The 24,989-nt window shown below is 42.7% G+C and overlaps 1 protein-coding gene and 1 long non-coding RNA gene across 2 annotated transcripts in view; both read left to right on the top strand.

Annotated features, from left to right (window-relative positions):
- The window catches only part of LOC130369817 (kinesin light chain 2-like), a 117,289-nt gene that overhangs the window by 45,205 nt on the left and 47,095 nt on the right, over positions 1-24,989 (top strand). The gene's annotated exons all lie outside the window — the stretch shown is intronic.
- The window catches only part of LOC130369818 (uncharacterized), a 6,546-nt gene continuing 6,497 nt past the window's right edge, over positions 24,941-24,989 (top strand). Inside the window, exon 1 of the long non-coding RNA XR_008892907.1 lies at positions 24,941-24,967. This is a non-coding gene — a long non-coding RNA (uncharacterized LOC130369818). The remainder of the gene's footprint in view (positions 24,968-24,989) is intronic.

Below are 24,989 nucleotides of genomic sequence, written 5' to 3'. Positions count from 1 at the left end.
CCTGCATAACTGCTTGCAGTTCTAGTTTTTATTATTATTAGGGGTCCAAGCCAACAGGTTGGATCCCTATTGTTTTTGTAGGGATTTTTCTTATTATTATTATTATTATACTTCCTACCAAGAAAGTGGGAATACAGCCCATACCGTAAATGTTGCACACACGCCAATTGCATGACTAGATCCAGGTCAGTGAAGACTATGCAGACGACAAAATCCAGACACGCCGGCCACTAGGTGGCGCTATACCAAGGAATACGCGTTTGGGGCTATAACTCCCACACCGAACCTCCCACAGTCCAAAAACTTGTACACACAGATGCACTGGAGTCTGCTGCATCTTTTGGCCTAGGCCACGCCCATTTGCGTCTATAATTTTTTTTCGCAAAATCGCGAAAACCGCAAAACTGTTTTTTCGCTACTCCTCCCACATTTCTTGACCAATCGACACAAAACTTTGCACACGACATCTTCAGACGCACACGCAAAGGAATCATATACAGTTTTTTGATCCGACCTTCGACGACGAAACGATAGCATTTTGAATATTGGTTTATTTGCTAAATTAGACGTTGAATAACAAAAATCCCAGAAAATCCAAAATTAGACATCGGATCGAGTCCAAATTTTACACACATGTTGGTGCCAACCTTAACGTCGTCCGTAAAAAAATTCGGAAGATTCCGCCTTTAGGGGGCGCAATAAACGAGGAAATTGTATATCTTCTAATTGGCCAAAGGAATGTTCTTCAAACTCAAGTGAAACCATCAAGGGGCAAACCCGAGTCTATACAGAAAATATGGCTTATAATTATTAATGTGGGCGGGAGTTATTTGGCAAAGGAAAATTGTCTTTGGAAAATTTCGCCAACAGGGCGGCTCCAAAAAACGACGACATTGTCTATCTCCTATTTGGCCAATGGAATGTTCTGAAAACGCGTTTTAGGCTATAACTCCCACACCGAAGCTCCCACAGTCAAAAACTTTATACGCACAGATTCACTGGAGTCAGCTGCATCTTTTGGCATAGGCCAGGCCCATTTGCGTCAGTATTTTCTTTATGCAAAATCGCAAAAACAGCTAAACTGCCTTTTTGCTACTTCTCCCACATTTCTTGCCCAATTGACACCAAACTTTGCACACGACATCTTCAGACGCACACTACAAGAAATCAGCAAAACTATTTTGATCCGACCATCGTTGACGAAACGGTAGCGTTTTGAATATATGTTTTGCGTTGCAAATCAGTAAAAACTATTTTGATCCAACCGTCGACGACTAAACGGTAGCGGAAAATGCGTTTGGGGCCGAAACTCCCACACTGAACCTCTCACAGTCAAAACCTTTATATCCACAGGTTGTTCACGGTAGCGTTTTGAATACTTGGTTCGCGTTGTGCCGGCGAAATGCACACTTCTTGGACCCCTGCATAACTGCTTGCAGTTCTAGTTAGGGGTCCAAGCCAACAGGTTGGAACCCTATTGTTTTTGTAAGGATTTTTCTTTTTATTTTTATTATACTTACCCCCCTAAAAGTGGGCCCACAGCCCAAACCGTAAATGGTGCCGACACGCCAATTGCATGACTAGATCCAGATCTCTTCGGACTACGCAGACGACCAAATCCAGACATGCCGGCCACTAGGTGGCGCTATACCAAGGAATACGCGTTTGGGGCTATAACTCCCACACCGAACCTCCCACAGTCAAAAACGTTATACCCACAGATGCACTGGAGTCTGCTGCATCTTTTGGGCTAGGCCACGCCCATTTGCGTCCATGAATATTTTTCGCTAAATCGCGAAAACCGCAAAACAGTTTTTTCCCTACTCCTCCCACATTTCTTGACTAATCAACACCAAACTTCGCACACGACATCTTCAAACGCACACGCAAAGGAATCATCAACAGTTTTTTGATCCGACCTTCGACGACGAAACGGTAGCGTTTTGAATATTTGTTTATTGGCTACATTTTAACTCAAAACGCAAAAATTCAAAGAATACCAAAAGTAGACGTCGGATCAAGTCCAAATTTTAGACACATGTCGGTGCTACCCTTAATGGCGTTCAATAAAGAATTCGGAATATTTCGCCATTAGGGGGCGCAATAAACGAGGAAATTGTATATCTTCTAATTGGCCAAAGGAATGTTCTTCAAACTATAAGGGAACCATCAAGGGGAAAACCCGAGTCTATATAAAAAATATGGCCAAGAATTAATAATGTAGGCGGGAGTTATTTGGCAAAGGAAAATTGTCTTTGGAAAATTTCGCCAACAGGGCGGCGCCAAAAAACGACGAAATAATATATCTCCTATTTGGCCAATGGAATGTTCTGAAAACGCGTTTTAGGCTATAACTCCCACACCAAAGCTCCCACAGTCAAAAACGTTACACGCCCAGATTCACTGGAGTCAGCTGCATCTTTTGGCATAGGTCAGGCCCATTTGCGTCAGTATTTTCTTTATGCAAAATCGCAAAAACAGCTAAACTGCCTTTTCGCTACTCCTCCCACATTTCTTGCCCAATTGACACCAAACTTTGCACACGACATCTTCAGACGCACACTACAAGAAATCAGCAAAACTATTTTGATCCGACCATCGTTGACGAAACGGTAGCGTTTTGAATATATGTTTTGCGTTGCAAATCAGTAAAAACTATTTTGATCCAACCGTCGACGACTAAACGGTAGCGGAAAATGCGTTTGGGGCAGAAACTCCCACACTGAACCTCTCACAGTCAAAACCTTTATATCCACAGGTTGTTCACGGTAGCGTTTTGAATACCTGCTTCGCGTTGTGCCGGCGAAATGCACATTTCTTGTCGCGTTGTGCCGGCGAAATGCACACTTCTTGGACCCCTGCATAACTGCTTGCAGTTCTAGTTATTTTTATACTTACCCCCCTAAAAGTGGTACCACAGCCCAAACCGTAAATGGTGCACACACGCCAATTACATGACTAGATCCAGATCTCTTCGGACTACGCAGACGACAAAATCCAGACATGCCGGCCACTAGGTGGCGCTATACCAAGGAATACGCGTTTGGGGCTATAACTCCCACACCGAACCTCCCACAGTCCAAAAACTTGTACACACAGATGCACTGGAGTCTGCTGCATCTTTTGGTCTAGGCCACGCCCATTTGCGTCTATGAATATTTTTCGCTAAATCGCGAAAACCGCAAAACTGTTTTTTCGCTACTCCTCGCACATTTCTTGACCAATCAACACCAAACTTTGCACACGGCATCTTCAGACGCACACGCAAAGAAATCATATACAGTTTTTTGATCCGACCTTCGACGACGAAACGGTAGAGTTTTGAATATTCTTTTATTAGCTAAATTAGACGTGGAAAATTAAAAAAACAAAAAAATCCAAAATTAGACATCGGATCGAGTCCAAATTTTAGACACATGTTGGTGCTAACCTTAATGACCTTCGATAAAAATTTCGGAAAATTTCGCCATTAGGGGGCGCAATAAACGAGGAAATTGTATATCTTCGACAAAATTTCGCCACAAAAACGCTACACTGACTTCTCGCTACTCCTACCACAGTCAAATCCTTTGTATCCACAGGTTCAGGGTAGCGTTTTCAACACATGCTCCGCGTTGTGCCGGCGAAAAGCACATTTCTTGTCGCGTTGTGCCGGCGAAATGCACACTTCTTGGACCCCTGCATAACTGCTTGCAGTTCTAGTTATACTTCCTTCCCTAAAAGTGGGCCCACACCCCAAACCGTAAATGGTGCGGACACGCCAATTGCATGACTAGATCCATGTCTGTGATGTGTACGCAGACGACAAAATCCGGACACGCCGGTCACTAGGTGGCGCTATACCAAGGAATACGCGTTTGGGGCTATAACTCCCACACCGAACCTCACAGAGTCCAAAAACTTGTACCCACAGATGCACTGGAGTCTGCTGCATCTTTTGGCCTAGGCCACGCCCATTTGCGTCTATGAATATTTTTCGCTAAATCGCGAAAACCGCAAAACTGTTTTTTCCCTACTCCTCCCACATTTTTTGACCAATCGACACCAAACTTTGCACACGACATCTTCAGACCCACACGCAAAGAAATCATCAACAGTTATTTGATCCGACCTTCGACAACGAAACGGTAGAGTTTTCAATATTTGTTTATTAGCTAAATTAGACGTGGAACATTTAAAATCCAAAAAAATCCAAAATTAGACATCGGATCGAGTCCAAATTCTACACATATGTTGGTGCTAACCTTAATGACGTACGATAAAAAATTCGGACAATTTCGCCTTTAGGGGGCGCAATAAACGAGGAAATTGTATATCTTCTAATTGGCCAAAGGAATGTTCTTCAAACTCAAGTGAAACCATCAAGGGGCAAACCCGAGTCTATACAGAAAATATGGCTTATAATTATTAATGTGGGCGGGAGTTATTTGGCAAAGGAAAATTGTCTTTGGAAAATTTCGCCAACAGGGCGGCTCCAAAAAACGACGACATTGTCTATCTCCTATTTGGCCAATGGAATGTTCTGAAAACGCGTTTTAGGCTATAACTCCCACACCGAAGCTCCCACAGTCAAAACCTTTATATCCACATGTTGTTCACGGTAGCGTTTTGAATACTTGCTACGCGTTGTGCCGGCGAAACGCACATTTCTTGTCGCGTTGTGCCGGCGAAATGCACACTTCTTGGACCCCTGCATAACTGCTTGCAGTTCTAGTTAGGGGTCCAAGCCAACAGGTTGGAACCCTATTGTTTTTGTAAGGATTATTATTATTAGGGGTCCAAGCCAACAGGTTGGATCCCTATTGTTTTTGTAAGGATTATTATTCCTATACTTGCCCCCCTAAAAGTGATACCACAGCCCAAACCGTAAATGGTGCCGACACGCGAATTGCATGACTAGATCCAGATCTGTTCGGACTAAGCAGACGACAAAATCCAGACCTGCCGGCCACTAGGTGGCGCTATACCAAGGAATACGCGTTTGGGGCTATAACTCCCACACCGAACCTCCCACATTCAAAACCTTGTACACACAGATGCACTGGAGTCTGCTGCATCTTTTGGCATAGGCCACGCCCATTTGCGTCTATAATTTTTTTTCGCAAAATTGCGAAAACCGCAAAACTGTATTTTCCCTACTCCTCCCACATTTCTTGACCAATTGACACAAAACTTTGCACACGACATCTTCAGACGCACACGCAAAGAAATTATCGGACAGTTTTTTGATCCGACCGTCGACGACGAAACGGTAGCGTTTTGAATATTGGTATATTAGCTAAATTAGACGTGGAAAATCAAAAATCCAGAAAAATCCAAAAGTAGACATCGGAACGAGTCCAAATTTTACAGACATGTTGGTGCTAACCTTAATGTCGTTCAATAAAATTTTCGGAATATTTCGCCATTAGGGGGCGCAATAAACGAGGAAATTGTATATCTTCTAATTGGCCAAAAGAATGTTCTTCAAACTATAAGGGAACCATCAAGGGGCAAACCCGAGTCTATATAAAAAATATGGCCAAGAGTTATTTATGTGGGCGGGAGTTATTTGGCAAAGGAAAATTGTCTTTGGAAAATTTCGCCACGAGGGGGCGCAAATAAACGACGAAATAATATATCTCCTAACTGGCCAATGGAATGTTCTGAAAACGGCTATAACTCCCACACCGAAGCTCCCACAGTCAAAAACGTTACATCCACAGATTCACTGGAGTCAGCTGCATCTTTTGGCATACGCCGTTCCTCAATTTCGAACACATGCTTCGCGTTGTGCCGGCGAAATGCACACTTCTTGGACCCCTGCATAACTGCTTGCAGTTCTAGTTAGGGGTCCAAGCCAACAGGTTGGATCCCTATTGTTTTTGTAAGGATTTTTTTTATTATTATTAGGGGTCCAAGCCAACAGGTTGGATCCCTATTGTTTTTGTAAGGATTTTTCTTATTAGGGGTCCAAGCCAACAGGTTGGATCCCTATTGTTTTTGTAAGGATTATTATTATTATTATTTCGTACGCCTTAGAAGTGGTACCACAGCCCAAACCGTAAATGGTGCACACGCGCCAATTAGATGACTAGATCCAGAATCGGCACCGCTACTAAGATAACAAAATCCAGACACGCCGGTCCCTAGGTGGCGCTATACCAAGGATTACGCGTTTGGGGCTATAACTCCCACACCGAACCTCCCAGAGTCCAAAAACTTGTACACACAGATGCACTGGAGTCTGCTGCATCTTTTGGCCTAGGCCACGCCCATTTGCGTCTATGAATATTTTTCGCAAAATCGTGAAAACCGCAAAACTGTTTTTTCGCTACTCCTCCCACATTTCTTGACCAATTGACACAAAACTTTGCATACGGCATCTTCAGACGCACACGCAAAGAAATCCTAGACACTTTTTTGATCCGACCTTCGACGACGAAACGGTAACGTTTTGAATATTTGTTTATTAGCTAAATTAGACGTGAAAAGTCAAAAATCCAAAGAAATCCAGAATTATACATCGGATCGAGCCCAAATTTTACAGACATGTCGGTGCTAACCTTAAGGACGTTCGATAAAAATATCGGAAAATTTCGCCATTAGGGGGCGCAATAAACGAGGAAATTGTATATCTTCTACAGAATTTCGCTGCGAAAACGCTACACTGACTTCTCGCAACTCCTACCACAGTCAAATCCTTTGTATCCACAGGTTTAGGGTAGCGTTTTAAACACATGCTTCGCGTTGTGCCGGCGAAACGCACATTTCTTGTCGCGTTGTGCCGGCGAAATGCACATTTCTTGGACCCCTGCATAACTGCTTGCAGTTCTAGTTATTATTATTATTATACTTACCCCCCTAAAAGTGGTACCACAGCCCAAACCGTAAATGGTGCACACACGCCAATTACATGACTAGATCCAGATCTCTTCGGACTACGCAGACGACAAAATCCAGACATGCCGGCCACTAGGTGGCGCTATACCAAGGAATACGCGTTTGGGGCTATAACTCCCACACCGAACCTCCCACAGTCCAAAAACTTGTACACACAGATGCACTGGAGTCTGCTGCATCTTTTGGTCTAGGCCACGCCCATTTGCGTCTATGAATATTTTTCGCTAAATCGCGAAAACCGCAAAACTGTTTTTTCGCTACTCCTCGCACATTTCTTGACCAATCAACACCAAACTTTGCACACGGCATCTTCAGACGCACACGCAAAGAAATCATATACAGTTTTTTGATCCGACCTTCGACGACGAAACGGTAGAGTTTTGAATATTCTTTTATTAGCTAAATTAGACGTGGAAAATTAAAAAACCAAAAAATTCCAAAATTAGACATCGGATCGAGTCCAAATTTTAGACACATGTTGGTGCTAACCTTAATGACCTTCGATAAAAATTCGGAAAATTTCGCCATTAGGGGGCGCAATAAACGAGGAAATTGTATATCTTCTACAAAAATTTCGCCGCGAAGACGCTACACTGACTTCTCGCTACTCCACAGGTTCAGGGTAGCGTTTTGAACACATGCTTCGCGTTTTTCCGGCGAAATGCACATTTCTTGTCGCGTTGTGCCGGCGAAATGCACACTTCTTGGACCCCTGCATAATTATACTTACCCCCCTAAAAGTGGTACCACAGCCCAAACCGTAAATGGTGCACACACGCCAATTACATGACTAGATCCAGATCTCTTCGGACTACGCAGACGACAAAATCCAGACATGCCGGCCACTAGGTGGCGCTATACCAAGGAATACGCGTTTGGGGCTATAACTCCCACACCGAACCTCCCACAGTCCAAAAACTTGTACACACAGATGCACTGGAGTCTGCTGCATCTTTTGGCCTAGGCCACGCCCATTTGCGTCTATGAATATTTTTCGCTAAATCGCGAAAACCGCAAAACTGTTTTTTCGCTACTTCTCGCACATTTCTTGACCAATCAACACCAAACTTTGCACACGGCATCTTCAGACGCACACGCAAAGAAATCATATACAGTTTTTTGATCCGACCTTCGACGACGAAACGGTAGAGTTTTGAATATTCTTTTATTAGCTAAATTAGACGTGGAAAATTAAAAAAACAAAAAATTCCAAAATTAGACATCGGATCGAGTCCAAATTTTAGACACATGTTGGTGCTAACCTTAATGACCTTCGATAAAAATTTCGGAAAATTTCGCCATTAGGGGGCGCAATAAACGAGGAAATTGTATATCTTCTACAAAAATTTCGCCGCGAAAACGCTACACTGACTTCTCGCTACTCCACAGGTTCAGGGTAGCGTTTTGAACACATGCTTCGCGTTTTTTCCGGCGAAATGCACATTTCTTGTCGCGTTGTGCCGGCGAAATGCACACTTCTTGGACCCCTGCATAACTGCTTGCAGTTCTAGTTATTATTCCCCCCTAGAAGTGGGTCCACAGCCCAAACCGTAAATGGTGCCGACACGCCAATTGCATGACTAGATCCAGGGCCCTGAGTTCTAAGCAGACGACCAAATCCAGACACGCCGGCCACTAGGTGGCGCTATACCAAGGAAAGACGCGTTTGGGGCTTTAACTCCCACACCGAACCTCCCACATTCAAAACCTTGTACACACAGATTCACTGGAGTCTGCTGCATCTTTTGGTATAGGCCACGCCCATTTGCGTCTATGAATATTTTTCGCTAAATCGCGAAAACCGCAAAACTGTTTTTTCGCTACTCCTCGCACTTTTCTTGACCAATCAACACCAAACTTTGCACACGGAATCTTCAGACGCACACGCAAAGAAATCATATACAGTTTTTTGATCCGACCTTCGACAACGAAACGGTAGCATTTTGAATATTTGTTTATTAGCTAAATTAGACGTGGAAAATCAAAAATACAAAAAAATACAAAAGTAGACATCGGATCGAGTCCTAATTCTACACACATGTCGGTGCTCCCCTTAATGGAGTTCAATAAAGAATTCGGAATATTTCGCCATTAGGGGGCGCAATAAACAAGGAAATTGTATATCTTCTAATTGGCCAAAAGAATGTTCTTCAAACTATAAGGGAACCATCAAGGGGCAAACCCGAGTCTATATAAAAAATATGGCCAAGAATTATTAATGTGGGCGGGAGTTATTTGGCAAAGGAAAATTGTCTTTGGAAAATTTCGCCACAAGGGGGCGCAAATAAACGACGAAATAATATATCTCCTAACTGGCCAATGGAATGTTCTGAAAACGCGTTTTAGGCTATAACTCCCACACCGAAGCTCCCACAATCAAAAACGTTATATCTACAGATTCACTGGAGTCAGCTGCATCTTTTGGCATACGCCGTTCCTCAATTTCGAACACATGCTTCGCGTTGTGCCGGCGAAATGCACACTTCTTGGACCCCTGCATAACTGCTTGCAGTTCTAGTTATTTTTATACTTACCCCCCTAAAAGTGGTACCACAGCCCAAACCGTAAATGGTGCACACACGCCAATTACATGACTAGATCCAGATCTCTTCGGACTACGCAGACGACAAAATCCAGACACGCCGGCCACTAGGTGGCGCTATACCAGGGAATACGCGTTTGGGGCTATAACTCCGACACCGAACCTCCCAGAGTCCAAAAACTTGTACACACAGATGCACTGGAGTCTGCTGCATCTTTTGGCCTAGGCCACGCCCATTTGCGTCTATGAATATTTTTCGCTAAATCGCGAAAACCGCAAAACTGTTTTTTCCCTACTCCTCCCACATTTCTTGACCAATCGACACCAAACTTTGCACACGACATCTTCAGACGCACACGCAAAGGAATCATCAACAGTTTTTTGATCTGACCTTCGACGACGAAACGGTAGCGTTTTGAATATTTGTTTATTGGCTACGTTTTACGTCAAAACGCAAAAATTCAAAGAATACCAAAAGTAGACGTCGGATCAAGTCCAAATTTTAGACACATGTCGGTGCTACCCTTAATGGCGTTCAATAAAGAATTCGGAATATTTCGCCATTAGGGGGCGCAATAAACGAGGAAATTGTATATCTTCTAATTGGCCAAAGGAATGTTCTTCAAACTATAAGGGAACCATCAAGGGGCAAACCCGAGTCTATATAAAAAATATGGCCAAGAATTAATAATATAGGCGGGAGTTATTTGGCAAAGGAAAATTGTCTTTGGAAAATTTCGCCAACAGGGCGGCGCCAAAAAACGACGAAATAATATATCCTATTTGGCCAATGGAATGTTCTGAAAACGCGTTTTAGGCTATAACTCCCACACCAAAGCTCCCACAGTCAAAAACGTTACACGCACAGATTCACTGGAGTCAGCTGCATCTTTGGCATAGGCCAGGCCCATTTGCGTCAGTATTTTCTTTATGCAAAATCGCAAAAACAGCTAAACTGCCTTTTCGCTACTCCTCCCACATTTCTTGCCCAATTGACACCAAACTTTGCACACGACATCTTCAGACGCACACTACAAGAAATCAGCAAAACTATTTTGATCCGACCATCGTTGACGAAACGGTAGCGTTTTGAATATATGTTTTGCGTTGCAAATCAGTAAAAACTATTTTGATCCAACCGTCGACGACTAAACGGTAGCGGAAAATGCGTTTGGGGCCGAAACTCCCACACTGAACCTCTCACAGTCAAAACCTTTATATCCACAGGTTGTTCACGGTAGCGTTTTGAATACTTGGTTCGCGTTGTGCCGGCGAAATGCACATTTCTTGTCGCGTTGTGCCGGCGAAATGCACACTTCTTGGACCCCTGCATAACTGCTTGCAGTTCTAGTTAGGGGTCCAAGCCAACAGGTTGGATCCCTATTGTTTTTGTAAGGATTATTATTCCTATACTTGCCCCCCTAAAAGTGATACCACAGCCCAAACCGTAAATGGTGCCGACACGCGAATTGCATGACTAGATCCAGATCTGTTCGGACTAAGCAGACGACAAAATCCAGACCTGCCGGCCACTAGGTGGCGCTATACCAAGGAATACGCGTTTGGGGCTATAACTCCCACACCGAACCTCCCACATTCAAAACTTCATACACACAGATGCACTGGAGTCTGCTGCATCTTTTGGCCTAGGCCACGCCCATTTGCGTCTATGAATATTTTTCGCTAAATCGCGAAAACCGCAAAACTGTTTTTTCCCTACTCCTCCCACATTTCTTGACCAATCGACACCAAACTTTGCATACGACATCTTCCGACGCACACGCAAAGAATGCATGGAACACTTTTTTGATCAGACCTTCGACGACGAAACGGTAGCGTTTTGAATATTGGTTTATTAGCTAAATTAGACGTGGAATATCAAAAATCCAAAGAAATCCAAAATTAGACATCGGATCGAGTCCAAATTTGACACACATGTTGGTGCTAACCTTAATGTCGTTCCATAAAAAAATCGGAAAATTTCGCCATTAGGGGGCGCAATAAACGAGGAAATTGTATATCTTCTACAAAATTTCGCCGCGAAAACGCTTCACTGACTTCTCGCTACTCCTACCACAGTCAAATCCTTTGTATCCACAGGTTCAGGGTAGCGTTTTGAACACAAGCTTCGCTTTGTGCCGGCGAAACGCACATTTCTTGTCGCGTTGTGCCGGCGAAATGCACACTTCTTGGACCCCTGCATAACTGCTTGCAGTTCTAGTTAGGGGTCCAAGCCAACAGGTTGGATCCCTATTGTTTTTGTAAGGATTATTATTATTTCGTACGCCTTAGAAGTGGTACCACAGCCCAAACCGTAAATGGTGCACACGCGCCAATTAGATGACTAGATCCAGAATCGGCACCGCTACTAAGATAACAAAATCCAGACACGCCGGTCCCTAGGTGGCGCTATACCAAGGAATACGCGTTTGGGGCTATAACTCCCACACCGAACCTCCCAGAGTCCAAAAACTTGTACACACAGATGCACTGGAGTCTGCTGCATCTTTTGGCCTAGGCCACGCCCATTTGCGTCTATGAATATTTTTCGCTAAATCGCGAAAACCGCAAAACTGTTTTTTCCCTACTCCTCCCACATTTCTTGACCAATCGACACCAAACTTTGCACACGACATCTTCAGACGCACACGCATAGAAATCTTAGACAGTTTTTTGATCCGACCTTCGACGACGAAACGGTGGAGTTTTGAATATTGGTTTATTAGCTAAATTAGACGTGGAAAATTAAAAATCCAAAATTAGACATCGGATCGAGTCCAAATTCTACACACATGTTGGTGCTAACCTTAATGACGTTCGATAAAAATTTCGGAAAATTCCGCCATTAGGGGGCGCAATAAACGAGGAAATTGTATATCTTCTACAAAATTTCGCCGCGAAAACGCTACACTGACTTCTCGCTACTCCTACCACAGTCAAATCCTTTGTATCCACAGGTTCAGGGTAGCGTTTTCAACACATGCTTCGCGTTGTGCCGGCGAAATGCACATTTCTTGTCGCGTTGTGCCGGCGAAATGCACACTTCTTGGACCCCTGCATAACTGCTTGCAGTTCTAGTTAGGGGTCCAAGCCAACAGGTTGGATCCCTATTGTTTTTGTAAGGATTTTTTTTATTAGGGGTCCAAGCCAACAGGTTGGATCCCTATTGTTTTTGTAAGGATTATTATTATACTTCCCGCGCTAAAAGTGGGTCCACAGCCCAAACCGTAAATGGTGCCGACACGCCAATTGCATGACTAGATCCAGGTCCGGCACCGCTACTCAGATAACAAAATCCAGACACGCCGGCCACTAGGTGGCGCTATACCAAGGGAAAATGCGTTTGGGGCTATAACTCCCACACCGAACCTCCCACATTCAAACCTCGTACACACAGATTCACTGGAGTCTGCTGCATCTTTTGGCATAGGCCACGCCCATTTGCGTCTATAATTTTTTTTCGCAAAATCGCGAAAACCGCAAAACTGTTTTTTCGCTACTCCTCCCACATTTCTTGACCAATCGACACAAAACTTTGCACACGACATCTTCAGACGCACACGCAAAGGAATCATATACAGTTTTTTGATCCGACCTTCGACGACGAAACGATAGCATTTTGAATATTGGTATATTAGCTAAATTAGACGTGGAAAATCAAAAATACAAAAAAATCCAAAATTAGACATCGGATCGAGTCCAAATTCTACACACATGTTGGTGCTAACCTTAATGACGTTGTATAAAAATTTCGGAAAATTCCGCCATTAGGGGGCGCAATAACGAGGAAATTGTATATCTTCTACAAAATTTCGCCGCAAAAACGCTACACTGACTTCTCGCTACTCCTACCACAGTCAAATCCTTTGTATCCACAGGTTCAGGGTAGCGTTTTCAACACATGCTTCACGATGTGCCGGCGAAATGCACATTTCTTGTCGCGTTGTGCCGGCGAAATGCACACTTCTTGGACCCCTGCATAACTGCTTGCAGTTCTAGTTATTATTCCCCCCTAGAAGTGGGTCCACAGCCCAAACCGTAAATGGTGCCGACACGCCAATTGCATGACTAGATCCAGGGCCCTGAGTTCTAAGCAGACGACAAAATCCAGACACGCCGGCCACTAGGTGGCGCTATACCAAGGAATACGCGTTTGGGGCTATAACTCCCACACCGAACCTCCCACAGTCAAAAAACTTGTACACACATATTCACTGGAGTCTGCTGCATCTTTTGGCATAGGCCACGCCCATTTGCGTCTATGAATATTTTTCGCAAGATCGCGAAAACCGCAAAACAGTTTTTTCCCTACTCCTCCCACATTTTTTGACCAATCAACACCAAACTTTGCACACGACATCTTCAGACGCACACGCAAAGAAATTATCGGACAGTTTTTTGATCCGACCGTCGACGACGAAACGGTAGCGTTTTGAATATTGGTATATTAGCTAAATTAGACGTGGAAAATCAAAAATCCAGAAAAATCCAAAGGTAGACATCGGAACGAGTCCAAATTTTACAGACATGTTGGTGCTAACCTTAATGTCGTTCAATAAAATTTTCGGAATATTTCGCCATTAGGGGGCGCAATAAACGAGGAAATTGTATATCTTCTTATTGGCCAAAGGAATGTTCTTCAAACTCAAAGAAAACCATCAAGGGGCAAACCCGAGTCTATATAAAAAATATGGCCAAGAATTATTAATGTGGGCGGGAGTTATTTGGCAAAGGAAAATTGTCTTTGGAAAATTTCGCCACAAGGGGTCGCAAATAAACGACGAAATAATATATCTCCTAACTTGCCAATGGAATGTTCTGAAAACGCGTTTTGGGCTATAACTCCCACACCGAAGCTCCCACAGTCAAAACCTTTCTATCCACAGATTCACTGGAGTCAGCTGCATCTTTTGGCACACGCTGTTTCTCAATTTTTGAACACATGCTTCGCGTTGTGCCGGCGAAATGCACACTTCTTGGACCCCTGCATAACTGCTTGCAGTTCTAGTTAGGGGTCCAAGCCAACAGGTTGGATCCCTATTGTTTTTGTAAGGATTATTCCTATTATTATTATTATTATTATTCCAGCACTAAAAGTGTGCCCACAGCCCAAACCGTAAATGGTGCCGACACGCCAATTGCATGACTAGATCCAGGTCCCTGAGTTCTAGGCAGACGACAAAATCCAGACACGCCGGCCACTAGGTGGCGCTATACCAAGGAATACGCGTTTGGGGCTATAACTCCCACACCGAACCTCACAGAGTCCAAAAACTTGTACCCACATATTCACTGGAGTCTGCTGCATCTTTTGGCCTAGGCCACGCCCATTTGCGTCTATGAATATTTTTCGCTAAATCGCGAAAACTGCTAAACTGTTTTTTCGCTACTCCTCCCACATTTCTTGACCAATCAACACCAAACTTTGCACACGACATCTTCAGACCCACACGCAAAGGAATCATCAACAGTTTTTTGATCCGACCTTCGACGACGAAACGGTAGCGTTTGGAATATTGGTTTATTAGCTAAATTAGACGTGGAAAATCAAAAATCCCAAAAAATCAAAAATAGACATCGGATCGAGTCCAAATTTTAGACACATGTCGGAGCTACCCTTAATGGCGTTCAATAAAAAAATCGGAAGATTTCGCCATTAGGGGGCGCAATAAACGAGGAAATTGTATATCTTCTAATTGGCCCAAGGAATGTTCTTCAAACTGTAAGGGAACCATCAAGGGGCAAACCCGAGTCTATATAAAAAATATGGCCAAGAATTATTAATGTGGGCGGGAGTTTTTGGCAAAGGAAGATTGTCTTTGGAAAATATCGCCACAAGGGGGCGCAAATAAACGACGAAATAATATATCTCCTAACTGGCCAATGGAATGTTCTGAAAACACGTTTTGGGCTATAACTCCCACACCGAAGCTCCCACAGTCAAAAACGTTATATGCACAGATTCACTGGAGTCAGTTGCATCTTTTGGCATACGCCGTTTCTCAAATTCCAACACATGCTTCGCGTTGTGCCGGCGAAATGCACACTTCTTGGACCCCTGCATAACTGCTTGCAGTTCTAGTTAGGGGTCCAAGCCAACAGGTTGGATCCCTATTGTTTTTGTAAGGATTTTTCCTATTATTATTCTTCCCCCCGTACTTGTTGGACTACAGCCCAAACCGTAAATGGTGCACACGCGCCAATTGCATGACTAGAACCAGTACCGGCACCGCTACTCAGATAACCAAATCCAGACATGCCGGCCACTAGGTGGCGCTATACCAAGGAGAAACACGTTTGGGACTATAACTCCCACACCGAACCTCCCAGAGTCCAAAAACTTGTACACACAGATGCACTGGAGTCTGCTGCATCTTTTGGCCTAGGCCACGCCCATTTGCGTCTATAATTTTTTTTTCGCAAAATCGCGAAAACCGCAAAACTGTTTTTTCGCTACTCCTCCCACATTTCTTGACCAATCGACACAAAACTTTGCACACGACATCTTCAGACGCACACGCAAAGGAATCATATACAGTTTTTTGATCCGAACTTCGACGACGAAACGATAGCATTTTGAATATTGGTATATTAGCTAAATTAGTCGTGGAAAATCAAAAATACAAAACAATCCAAATTTAGACATCGGATCGAGTCCAAATTCTACACACATGTTGGTGCTAACCTTAAGGACGTTCGATAAAAAATTCGGAAAATTCCGCCATTAGGGGGCGCAATAAACGAGGAAATTGTATATCTTCTACAGAATTTCGCCGCGAAAACGCTACACTGACTTCTCGCTACTCCTACCACAGTCAAATCCTTTGTATCCACAGGTTCAGGGTAGCGTTTTAAACACATGCTTCGCGTTGTGCCGGCGAAACGCACATTTCTTGTCGCGTTGTGCCGGCGAAATGCACACTTCTTGGACCCCTGCATAACTGCTTGCAGTTCTAGTTATTATTATTCCCCCCTAGAAGTGGGTCCACAGCCCAAACCGTAAATGGTGCCGACACGCCAATTGCATGACTAGATCCAGGGCCCTGAGTTCTAAGCAGACAACAAAATCCAGACACGCCGGCCACTAGGTGGCGCTATACCAAGGAAAGAGGCGTTTGGGGCTATAACTCCCACACCGAACCTCCCACATTCAAAACCTCGTACACACAGATTCACTGGAGTCTGCTGCATCTTTTGGCATAGGCCACGCCCATTTGCGTCTATAATTTTTTTTCGCAAAATCGCGAAAACCGCAAAACTGTTTTTTCGCTACTCCTCCCACATTTCTTGACCAATCGACACAAAACTTTGCACACGACATCTTCAGACGCACACGCAAAGGAATCATATACAGTTTTTTGATCCGACCTTCGACGACGAAACGATAGCATTTTGAATATTGGTATATTAGCTAAATTAGACGTGGAAAATCAAAAATCCAAAGAAAATCCAAAATTAGACATCGGATCGAGTCCAAATTCTACACACATGTTGGTGCTAACCTTAATGACGTTCGATAAAAATTTCGGACAATTCCGCCATTAGGGGGCGCAATAAACGAGGAAATTGTATATCTTCTACAAAATTTCGCCGCGATAACGCTACACTGACTTCTCGCTACTCCTACCACAGTCAAATCCTTTGTATCCACAGGTTCAGGGTAGCGTTTTCAACACATGCTTCGCGATGTGCCGGCGAAATGCACATTTCTTGTCGCGTTGTGCCGGCGAAATGCACACTTCTTGGACCCCTGCATAACTGCTTGCAGTTCTAGTTAGGGGTCCAAGCCAACAGGTTGGATCCCTATTGTTTTTGTAAGGATTATTATTATTTCGTACGCCTTAGAAGTGGTACCACAGCCCAAACCGTAAATGGTGCACACGCGCCAATTGCATGACTAGATCCAGAATCGGCACCGCTACTCAGATAACAAAATCCAGACACGCCGGTCCCTAGGTGGCGCTATACCAAGGAATACGCGTTTGGGGCTATAACTTCCACACCGAACCTCCCAGAGTCCAAAAACTTGTACACACAGATGCACTGGAGTCTGCTGCATCTTTTGGCCTAGGCCACGCCCATTTGCGTCTATGAATATTTTTCGCTAAATCGCGAAAACCGCAAAACTGTTTTTTTCGCTACTCCTCCCACATTTCTCGCCCGATCAACACCAAACTTTGCACACGACATCTTCAGACGCACACGCAAAGAAATCCTAGACACTTTTTTGATCCGACCTTCGACGACGAAACGGTAGCGTTTTGAATATTTGTTTATTAGCTAAATTAGACGTGAAAAGTCAAAAATCCGAAGAAATCCAGAATTATACATCGGATCGAGCCCACATTTTACAGACTTGTTGGTGCTAACCTTAATGACGTTCGATAAAAATATCGGAAAATTTCGCCATTAGGGGGCGCAATAAACAAGGAAATTGTATATCTTCTACAAAATTTCGCCGCGAAAACGCTACACTGACTTCTCGCTACTCGTACCACAGTCAAATCCTTTGTATCCACAGGTACAGGGTAGCGTTTTGAACACATGCTTCGCGTTGTGCCGGCGAAATGCACATTTCTTGTCGCGTTGTGCCGGCGAAATGCACACTTCTTGGACCCCTGCATAACTGCTTGCAGTTCTAGTTAGGGGTCCAAGCCAACAGGTTGGATCCCTATTGTTTTTTGTAAGGATTTTTCCTATTATTATTCTTCCCCCCGTACTTGTTGGACTACAGCCCAAACCGTAAATGGTGCACACGCGCCAATTGCATGACTAGAACCAGTACCGGCACCGCTACTCAGATAACCAAATCCAGACATGCCGGCCACTAGGTGGCGCTATACCAAGGGAAAATGCGTTTGGGGCTATAACTCCCACACCGAACCTCCCAGAGTCCAAAAACTTGTACACACAGATGCACTGGAGTCTGCTGCATCTTTTGGCATAGGCCACGTCCATTTGCGTCTATAATTTTCTTTCGCAAAATCGCGAAAACCGCAAAACTGTTTTTTCGCTACTCCTCCCACATTTCTTGACCAATCGACACAAAACTTTGCACACGACATCTTCAGACGCACACGCAAAGGAATCATATACAGTTTTTTGATCCGACCTTCGACGACGAAACGATAGCATTTTGAATATTGGTATATTAGCTAAATTAGACGTGGAAAATCAAAAATACAAAAAAATCCAAAATTAGACATCGGATCGAGTCCAAATTCTACACACATGTTGGTGCTAACCTTAATGACGTTCGATAAAAATTTCGGAAAATTCCGCCATTAGGGGGCGCAATAAACGAGGAAATTGTATATCTTCTACAAAATTTCGCCGCGAAAACGCTACACTGACTTCTCGCTACTCCTACCACAGTCAAATCCTTTTGTATCCACAGGTTCAGGGTAGCGTTTTCAACACATGCTTCGCGTTGTGCCGGCGAAATGCACATTTCTTGTCGCGTTGTGCCGGCGAAATGCACACTTCTTGGACCCCTGCATAACTGCTTGCAGTTCTAGTTAGGGGTCCAAGCCAACAGGTTGGATCCCTATTGTTTTTGTAAGGATTATTATTAGGGGTCCAAGCCAACAGGTTGGATCCCTATTGTTTTTGTAAGGATTTTTCTTCCTATTATTATTATTTTTATACTTACCCCCCTAAAAGTGGTACCACAGCCCAAACCGTAAATGGTGCACACACGCCAATTACATGACTAGATCCAGATCTCTTCGGACTACGCAGACGACAAAATCCAGACATGCCGGCCACTAGGTGGCGCTATACCAAGGAATACGCGTTTGGGGCTATAACTCCCACACCGAACCTCCCACAGTCCAAAAACTTGTACACACAGATGCACTGGAGTCTGCTGCATCTTTTGGTCTAGGCCACGCCCATTTGCGTCTATGAATATTTTTCGCTAAATCGCGAAAACCGCAAACTGTTTTTTCGCTACTCCTCCCACATTTCTTGACCAATCGACACAAAACTTTGCACACGACATCTTCAGACGCACACGCAAAGGAATCATATACAGTTTTTTGATCCGACCTTCGACGACGAAACGATAGCATTTTGAATATTGGTATATTAGCTAAATTAGACGTGGAAAATCAAAAATACAAAAAAATCCAAAATTAGACATCGGATCGAGTCCAAATTCTACACACATGTTGGTGCTAACCTTAATGACGTTCGATAAAAATTTCGGAAAATTCCGCCATTAGGGGGCGCAATAAACGAGGAAATTGTATATCTTCTACAAAATTTCGCCGCAAAAACGCTACACTGACTTCTCGCTACTCCTACCACAGTCAAATCCTTTGTATCCACAGGTTCAGGGTAGCGTTTTCAACACATGCTTCGCGATGTGCCGGCGAAATGCACATTTCTTGTCGCGTTGTGCCGGCGAAATGCACACTTCTTGGACCCCTGCATAACTGCTTGCAGTTCTAGTTAGGGGTCCAAGCCAACAGGTTGGATCCCTATTGTTTTTGTAAGGATTATTATTAGGGGTCCAAGCCAACAGGTTGGATCCCTATTGTTTTTGTAAGGATTTTTTTTATTATTAGGGGTCCAAGCCAACAGGTTGGATCCCTATTGTTTTTGTAAGGATTATTATTCCTATACTTGCCCCCCTAAAAGTGATACCACAGCCCAAACCGTAAATGGTGCCGACACGCGAATTGCATGACTAGATCCAGATCTGTTCGGACTAAGCAGACGACAAAATCCAGACCTGCCGGCCACTAGGTGGCGCTATACCAAGGAATACGCGTTTGGGGCTATAACTCCCACACCGAACCTCCCACATTCAAAACCTTGTACACACAGATTCACTGGAGTCTGCTGCATCTTTTGGTATAGGCCACGCCCATTTGCGTCTATGAATATTTTTCGCTATATCGCGAAAACCGCAAAACTGTTTTTTCGCTACTCCTCGCACATTTCTTGACCAATCAACAGCAAACTTTGCACACGACATCTTTAGACGCACGCGCAAAGAAATTATCGGACAGTTTTTTGATCCGACCTTCGACGACGAAACGGGAGCGTTTTGAATATTGGTTTATGAGCTAAATTAGACATGGAAAATCAAAAATCCAAAGAAATCCAAAATTAGGCATCGGAACGAGTCCAAATTTTACACACATGTTGTTGCTAACCTTAATCTCGTTCGATAAAAATTCCGGAATTTTTCGCCATTAGGGGGCGCAATAAACAAGGAAATTTTATATCTTCTAATTGGACCAAGGAATGTTCTTCGAACTATAAGGAAACCATCAAGGGGCAAACCCGAGTCTATATAAAAAATATGGCCAAGAATTATTAATGTGGGCGGGAGTTATTTGGCAAAGGAAAAATTGTCTTTGGAAAATTTCGCCAACAGGGCGGCGCCAAAAAACGACAACATTGTATATCTCCTATTTGGCCAAAGGAATGTTCTGAAAAGCGTTTGGGGACATAACTCCCACACCGAACCTCCCACAGTCAAAACCTTTATATCCAGATATAAGTATAATTCCTTAATTTGTGTAAATGAAGTGTAATAAATAAACAATATGAGATGTTTTTCAATTTTTATTCAGACTTTTTATTCAGACTTAACACATCACTCTTAAACATCACTCTTAACACATCACCCTTAACGCATCACTCTTGACACATCACTCTTAACACATCATCTGCAAAATGTAAATTAGAATTTGCTCATTTTTCAATGAGCAAATTCATGCTGGTTACATGGACATAAAGCCTGCATGGATTTTTATAACCAGACATTTAGAAGAAGAAGGTATACTAAAAGAAGAAGGTAAACCTCCGTTCCCGTTCTCGTCCAGTATACCTCCGCTCCCGTTGTCATCGTCGTCTCTGGTTGAACACAATTGCGGGGTATCAGTATCTGAAGGGAGGAAAGATCGTTTCAATTATTTTTCACATTTGGCTAATAGGTGTTATACATGACAAATCAAATCCATATTGGGAGGAATCCGTTCTCGTCCATGATGTCATCGTCGTCTCTGGTTGAACACAATTGCGGGGTATCAGTATCTGATGGGAGGAAAGATCGTTTTGATTTAATAGGTGTTATACATGACAAATAAAATCCATATTGGGAGGAATCCGTTCTCGTCCATGATGTCATCGTCGTCTCTGGTTGAACACAATTGCGGGGTATCAGTATCTGATGGGAGGAAAGATCGTTTGATTATCTTTCCACATTTGGCTAATAGGTAGGCTATGCATGACAAATCAAATCCTTTGGCTAATAGGTGTTAACAAATCAAATTCATATTGGGAGGAATCCGTTCTCGTCCATGATGTCATCGTCGTCTCTGGTTGAACACAATTGCGGGGTATTAGTATCTGATGGGAGGAAAGATCGTTTCGATTAATTTTCACATTTGGCTAATAGGTGTTATACATGACAAATCAAATCCATATTGGGAGGAATCAGTATCTGATGTCAAATTCATATTGATGTATTGTCATACCTTGGGAAGTCTGTACTTCAAGCACCGACTTGCGAGCACGCGAGTAGGCCTACGTACCTGTGATTGGAACAGCAGCGGACTCGATGACGTCACCACCTCTGCTCGTCCGTTAACTGTGCTATGGCCTCATTTAGGCATACTGAACAATATAAACGAATGATATAAAACAAAATCCCAGCCTCTTTCATTTTCAAATAGTATGTAAGTATTCTGAATGAATAAAAATGGAAAAGATATGCGTGTCCTGTCATGTGTATAAGCTATACACACACGACTTTATCTATATATATATATTTATATATTATCTTTAAAAAAACCTTACAAGTAAATATTAACGCTGGTATACATACTGCCCCAGATAATACAGTATTTATTAATTAAACCTTCCGTTTCACTTTATCTTTCATACCTGTGATTGGAACAGCAGCGGACTCGATGACGTCACCACCTCTGCTCGTCCGTTAACTGTGCTATGGCCTCATTTAGGCATACTGAACAATATAAACGAATAATATAAAACAAAATCCCAGCCTCTTTCATTTTCAAATAGTATGTAAGTATTCTGAATGAATAAAAATTGAAAAGATATGCGTGTCCTGTCATGTGTATAAGCTATACACACACGACTTTATCTATATATATTTATATATTATCTTTAAAAAAACCTTACAAGTAAATATTAACGCTGGTATACATACTGCCCCAGATAATACAGTATTATTAATTAAACCTACCGTTTCACTTTATCTTTCATACCTGTGATTGGAACAGCAGCGGACTCGATGACGTCACCACCTCTGCTCGTCCGTTAACTGTGCTATGGCCTCATTTAGGCATACTGAACAATATAAACAAATGATATAAAACAAAATCCCAGCCTCTTTCATTTCAAATAGTATGTAAGTATTCTGAATGAATAAAAATGGAAAAGATATGCGTGTCCTGTCATGTGTATAAGCTATACACACACGACTTTATCTATATATATATATTTATATATTATCTTTAAAAAACCTTACAAGTAAATATTAACGCTGGTATACATACTGCCCCAGATAATACAGTATTTATTAATTAACCTACCGTTTCACTTTATCTTTCATACCTGTGATTGGAACAGCAGCGGACTCGATGACGTCACCACCTCTGCTCGTCCGTTAACTGTGCTATGGCCTCATTTAGGCATACTGAACAATATAAACAAATGATATAAAACAAAATCCCAGCCTCTTTCATTTTCAAATAGTATGTAAGTATTCTGAATGAATAAAAATGGAAAAGATATGCGTGTCCTGTCATGTGTATAAGCTATACACACACGACTTTATCTATATATATATATTTATATATTATCTTTAAAAAAACCTTACAAGTAAATATTAACGCTGGTATACATACTGCCCCAGATAATACAGTATTTATTAATTAAACCTTCCGTTTCACTTTATCTTTCATACCTGTGATTGGAACAGCAGCGGACTCGATGACGTCACCACCTCTGCTCGTCCGTTAACTGTGCTATGGCCTCATTAGGCATACTGAACATATAAACGAATGATATAAAACAAAATCCCAGCCTCTTTCATTTTCAAATAGTATGTAGTATTCTGAATGAATAAAAATTGAAAAGATATGCGTGTCCTGTCATGTGTATAAGCTATACACACACGACTATATCTATATAGTCTTATATATTATCCTTTAAAAAAACCTGTATTATTATACCAACTGTATTATTCAGTCTTCCGTTTTGGGACATCCGTCAATCTTATCTTATTTATTATCTTTTTTTATTTTCAAATAGGAATGCGAAATGCATCCTGGGATATTGACGGTCCCAACGCAGGGCACACCAGTACAGAAAAGAACGCGAATTGAAGAAACGCAATCCAAATCATGAAATAAAAGGTATTTCCGAATCCGTGTATGGTTGTTAAATTGGAATATTCAATGAACGAACCATACACGGAGTCTCTCTGCCTCTCTGTCCATTGTTTGATTTGAATTCGCGGGATTTTCCCGGCATTCATTGCGGTTGTATCACATTTTCGCAAACAAAACAAACCAACTGTATTATTCAGTCTTCCCGTTTTGGATATCCGTCAATCTTATCCTTTTTACTTTGGCGAGCAAGAAGTCAGGAGATGTTGTCAGGTATGAAGAGCAGCGAAACACATCTGTACAGGTGTGGGTGTGGCATACTCCCATGGACTCGTCAGCAACGACGCACTCCAGCGATTTATACAATATAAACACATTATATAAAGCAAACCCCTCTTTCATTTTAAAATAGTATGTAAATAATAGGCCTCCATCTTTGTTATACTTTTAAAATGTCCCTATATAGCCTATTTTATAGCTTTTACACTGATATTTTAAAACAGGAATGCGAAATGCATCCTGGGATATTTGACGGTCCCAGTCGATGGACAAAGAGGCCAGACACGGAGTTCTTGCCTCTGTCTATCCGTTTATTTGAATCATAGATGATCGCTAGGCTAGCTATTATTCACAAGCCAAATCCAAATCATGAAATAAAAGGTATTTCCGAATCCCTGTATGGTTTGTTAAATTGGAATATTCAATGAACGAACCGTACACGGATTTCTCTGCCTCTCTGTCCATTGTTTGATTTGAATTCCGCGGGCTTTTCCCAGCATTCATTGCGGTTGTATCCATTTCACGCAAACAAAACAAACCAACTGTATTATTCAGTCTACCCGTTTTGGACATCCGTCAACCTTATCTTTTTTACTTTGGCGAGCAAGAAGTCAGGAGATGTTGTCTGGTATGAAGAGCAGAGAAACACATCTACAAGATCGGTAGAGGTGTGGGCGTGGCATACTCCCATGGTGCTTCGCGAGTTGAATGACTATCGTCAGCGACGCACGGCACGGCTCACTCTCTGATCGGATTTTCTCTGCTTGAGACATCTGTGTTCAGATAGACCATTTTGCTCTCCTTTCCACGGATTAATATTGTGAGCGGATTCATTCGAGTACGTTCTGTCTTTCACTTTGCGGTTCAACCAAAGAACTTCGTTGTCAAGGTAAGTCCTTATGAAATGGATA

Source organism: Gadus chalcogrammus, chromosome 17 (assembly GCF_026213295.1).
Source record: "Gadus chalcogrammus isolate NIFS_2021 chromosome 17, NIFS_Gcha_1.0, whole genome shotgun sequence".
Classification (NCBI taxonomy): domain Eukaryota; kingdom Metazoa; phylum Chordata; class Actinopteri; order Gadiformes; family Gadidae; genus Gadus; species Gadus chalcogrammus.
Note: the sequence above shows the minus strand (reverse complement) of the source record. Positions and strands in the feature narration are given on the sequence as shown.